Source organism: Gallus gallus, chromosome 4, assembly GCF_016699485.2.
Source record: "Gallus gallus isolate bGalGal1 chromosome 4, bGalGal1.mat.broiler.GRCg7b, whole genome shotgun sequence".
In the NCBI taxonomy this organism is placed as follows: Eukaryota; Metazoa; Chordata; class Aves; order Galliformes; family Phasianidae; genus Gallus; species Gallus gallus.
In genome coordinates this window covers 51557519-51562764 of record NC_052535.1, presented here as the reverse complement: position 1 = coordinate 51562764, position 5246 = coordinate 51557519, and the positions used below count along the sequence as shown (strand labels likewise).

The window sequence follows — 5246 nt, the reverse complement described above, 5'->3', positions numbered from 1 at the left end:
GATAGAAGAAGTTTGAGGACTACTTGATGGTGACAGACAGTAAGTGAGCAAAATCTAATTATTTTTAAAGAAAAATGGATTTTATTTTATGCTACTTGAATTTAGAAAGAGCTTTTGGAACATGTAATATACCACAATATAACTGAGGAACATAAATGGTACTAAAATGATCCAAAGATTTGTGCGGGTGTTCCTGTCTTCAGGTCCATTTGGTATATGCTGAAACACTTGGAATAAAGTGAAGATGCTTCAACACTATAAGAAATTATGAACTCGAGGATTTGTTAAGGCTGATAGTTTCCTCATGGACAGGGAAAAAACATCAGTATGCCCTCGTGGCTAGGTTTAACTAATTTGCTTGTGCACACAGGAAAGTGTCATAGAAGACACTTCTATCTCTTTGCAAAAGAAACATGTCAGGCAGGTATTAATCTGTTCTCGTTAACAGATCAGTACAAAGCAGCCTAATCTTTTATTATTTGATCTTCATCCTAATTCAATCAGTTAACAGCCAGGAGTACAGATTTTCCTTTATTTCCCCATGAAACTCAGAAAATGCCCTGTACCTACTTGAAAGGTTCAAAATAAATCTATAGCAAAATGTATGCCCACCACAATCGCAGGTACCCGTTCATCTTCACAGCATATCATGAATATTTTTCCACCCCAAAGAATGAGGAAGTGTGAAAGGAGGAAGTTGTACAGCACCGTGAAGAGAGATGCTAGGCTGCTCAAGGGAAGACGGCTGTCTAGCAGGACTCTTCTTAATGCAGTCAGCCATGGAGTTCATTCAAATTCACACTTAGCTCACTTGTGCCACATGGTCTTAAAAACAAAATAAATGCACATGTAACAGCAGAAGAGAAGGCAAAAGTCTACTGTGTACATTTTATTCTCAACCTGTGAGACTCCCAAGTATTCAGGGAATACCAACAACCTAAGAACGTGAAAATGTACATATAATCAGAAGGACAGTTGCCACATATAGCCCTCTTGCTTCCCGCCCTCGCTGCACACACCAGTTCCAGAACACAGTGACATCACAGAAGATTACAGACAGGAGTTGGGCCGGATCTCCTGTCTCTCTGATTAATACCTTGGCAGAAGGTAGGGCTCAGCATAAACTACAGAAAGCCTTTGAATCTAGTCTAGATCAGGATCTAGGCAGGTTCCTAGCCTGCCCAAAACTATGGAGAGAGGCACAAAAGTTTTGTAAAAGCACCCTTCCACTCTATCTCCAGTAAACTCAGCAGGAGGTGAGTCCCTAACCTCACAGCTAGAGGAAAGTATGGTTAGCTGGAAAAGGAAGACTTAAAGTCACTTTGCAAGCCAACCGTTCAATGCTGAAGCACAGCTGAGAGCAACACCTAACACACACATGCAGATGACATGTACAAAAACTACATAAAATGGCCACCAGGGCAGAAGTACTCCACCTGCCAGCTAACATGAGATGACCGAATGTTGGCTGAACGTACAGTCACAGATGGTTTCACTGCGATGGGCAGCCAGCATCAGCAGAGATAGTCTGGCAGAGAAATCTGGATGGCAGACAAGGTAAAAAGGGGACAAGTATTCCATTCCTTCTCAAAGTAAGTTGCTGTTTTCTTTCTGAAGTTTCGAACTCTTTGGGCCTAATTAAATTTGAAGAGGGAAGCAAGGAGTAAGCAAAATTCTTGGACAAAGGGGCTGTTTTTTTCAGCTCTGTGGGGACTGCAAGCAACACATGAAAGGCAGTATCAGGTATTAAAGCAAAACATTGTGCCCTTCAACAGCAGTAAGGAAAGCACGAGCGAGAGAGGATCTGTCTATTTTAGGAATGCAATTGTTTTGTAGAAAACACACCAACCCAGGCATTCCTCCAATCCTGTTCACTAATCCACAGTGCTTGGCAGCATTTCCAATCAGGAAAATCAACTGTTACATCTGATAACATAAATATTTGTTCCACATATATATATATACATATATATATTAGAATTATTAGAATTATATATATTAGAATTATAAATATATTAGAATTATGAATGCTTACATAAACATTGCTTACTCAACTGGTTGCATGAAGAATTAAGGAACTGTACCCTTAACTATCCTGTGCAGGCCAACTGCAATGCAGGAATGCAGAGGAGCATCCGGGAAGCCAGTAGTCTACTGTCTTCAAATCTCGGCAGTAGTCTTCCAGAACCTGCTGTAGATAGAGACCAATGTAGACAAACTGTTACTGATCTTCAACAGGAGAGATCAGTGAACCCTGGGTAAAATGAGCAAACCACCTGACAATTACAGAATTCATGCCTGTCCATGGCTATACTGCACTGCTTCTTCCAGACAAACCTCTAAACCGACTGTTAGTCTGCAAGTTATTTAACAAATGAGAACCAAAACAGCTTCTTCAAAAATAAACTTACTGAAGATCTACAGTGTGTGTCTTTCATACGCAATTAAGCAGAGACAGAATGCAGTTTAACTACAGCTTTGTCATGATTTCTGGCAAGGACTAATGTAGAACCATCGAAGAATTGATTTCAAGCTTGTCACTCAAAATTTGCCTGGATTTAATCCTGCTTATCAGTACATTTATTACACTACTTGCCATCATGGTGAAGTGCCTTGCACAGATTACACTAACATTTTACTGACAATAACAACAAAGATATAATGCTATATATTTCTATGAGTGGTTCAAAAGACTTCCATCTACACCATTCCAAGTACAAATTGATAAACTCATTTCCCAAGAGATGAATTTGGACCTACATTTTAATAACTGGAATGGAATGTGGAAAATGAAGAAAAGAGTTCACGACCTCTTGAAGTGGTGACATTTTGTTTGGAAAAAAAATACTTTGGGAACATTAAGACAGAGAAATGTACTTTGCAGGCCATAATATTTGATGCATCATAACACCCAGGGCACAGTAGCACTGAGACCTGAAACTATTTTGAACCTCAGCAGCAGGTATAATGCTATGATTGGTCTTGTCTTGTCAGAAACAAGCCTCTAGTTCTGAGTTTCACCACAATGACCTCTGAGTTTTCTGATGAACAGAGTCCTGGAAACCCTCTACAAAGACTTACATAGCAGTTTTTCCTACAGGATTATCAAACACTGCTTGTGTATAATCCGCCCAGCTATAAACGTCAAACCACTCAAACATTGAGGTAGCAGATGAAATGAATCATCAAATATAACACATCACCTTATTAATGAATAAAATTACAGACATCTTGGCTGACTGTTTTTGAGAAACAAGTAAGATTTGTTGAAATTAGTTCAGATCTGTGGGTGATGATTTGTTTTCTTTTTTTTTTTTTAAACAAAGCATAGCCTCGTGCCTTCAACAATTACAGTTTTATAAAATAACCGGAGTACACATTTCCAGATTTTTATGCATCAATGTTATGTGTGGAAAATGTAAAGATGTAATCTTTTCTTTGCCTCATACTTACCTTCAAGTCTTTCATGACATTTAAGGAATTATAAACTGCCCTCTGATGAAGTCTGCTGTGGGCCACCACTAAAAGTTGCTTCTGTACCAACTCTGTAAAAAGATCACAGTTATGCATACATTTGTGCATCTCATTTCTGCTGCAAATTTTCATGTATTGGCTCTCTCTTGATAACAAAGGTTTCATTGTCTTCTAATACAAATACCACTGGGATTCCTCTAAAATCACAGAACACATTAGATACATTATCCCTTTCATACTTTTGGTTTCAACTCTCTATTGGGAAAAGTGCACTTCATCAGTTCTTCCTTATGTCAAATCTTCAATAATGTCAAATACAGCATACTGTCTTGGTATTAACCCATACTAGACCGAGTATGCTGACATTACAGTACAAATAAACATCAGAGATTTCTAATCAACACTCCCTTAAAGCCCAACTTAAAAATGCAAAATTTTCCTGTAACAAAATCGTCTGCTCAGTTTTCAAGCAAGAAATTCTTATACTTTCACTTACACCACACTTATGAATTAGGCAGAATCAGTTACAAGGTCTGTATTTATGTATTCAATCAGAGAAAAAGGGTGCACAAACAAAATTAGTAGATGTCTTTATTTAAAAAAGTAAAGAATAAAGAAAAAAGCTCACAAATACGTAATTAACTGTACCTTTATAATATATGCAAATCAACCATAATTCCAAGAAGTTGAAGGGGACTGCTCACTGGCAGAAAATAGAAATACCTAATAACATTTCTTTTATAAAGCATCAAATTTGTATGTTCACAAGACCAGTCATAAATATTTCCTGATAGCTCAGAAGTAAAACCAGCATGGCATTTCAGAGTATAAGAATAGCTACGTACTGACAAACGTACTGGCACACAGAAGAGAGAAAAGAAGAGAGAAGCAGGGAGCAAAACCTTCTTGATATGATCTCAGTTCCAACAATCGGTAATTCTCATACTTTCTGAACTTCATGCAATTCTGTTTTTAATAGCACTGAGTGTGATTTCCTTTCATGATTGTTTTATTGAAGCCATATAAGTTCTATCATCTTCTAACCATAAGTTGCAGTTTAAATTTCTTACTGTGTGAAGAAATAGCAAATACACTTTGTTTTAAATCTGTAGCCCGTTAACTTCATTTTGATCTCATAAATGTCTGCCCAGGGAGAGGGACATCAATGGAATTTTTGTGGAACCTCCATGAGTAACAAAGAAGATAAGAGAGAGAACTGAACAGAGAGAATGTTACAGTGGCTGTTGCAGATAAAACACAAATTTCTTAGGTTATTTAATTTGTTCAGAGATCTTCCTCTGGAGATACTAGTTTGATAAATTTATCTTCCAATATCAGTTAGTAGTCCACATAAAGAGGACTTATTTTGTCCTTTTCCAGGTATAAGATGTTAAGCCAGAGATTAACAAAAAAAATCAAAGGGTAATTGTCACTATAATTAACTGTCTCAAAATGGGAAAACTTACACCTGTTTGAATTTAGGACATCAGTTACACTTTCAACATCTTCAACTAGAATCAATATTCAGCTTTGGAAAGTCAACAATAATGACTTCAATATTACCTGATAATTAAAGTAAAAATGTCATATTTCACAGACAAAATTCAGTCAGCTGTACTTCTTAGATTTTTGCTTAAAGCAAGGAAAGGATTCAAAAATCAGAATTCAGGAAGAACCCTGAAACAAGACAAGATTTGGTATATTAACAAATCCCCCCCCCCCCTTTTTTTTTTTAATACAGCTGATTTCTGTATCTCTAGCTGTTTATATGA

The 5246-nt window shown here is 37.1% G+C and overlaps 1 long non-coding RNA gene across 1 annotated transcript; it reads left to right on the top strand.

Moving 5' to 3' along the window:
• The first annotated feature begins 1034 nt into the window (after window positions 1-1034).
• On the top strand, window positions 1035-2423 carry LOC107051799. Its single transcript, XR_001463689.3, has 2 exons — window positions 1035-1107; window positions 2104-2423. It is a non-coding gene; the product is annotated as an uncharacterized LOC107051799 (long non-coding RNA).
• The last annotated feature ends 2823 nt before the right edge of the window (window positions 2424-5246 follow it).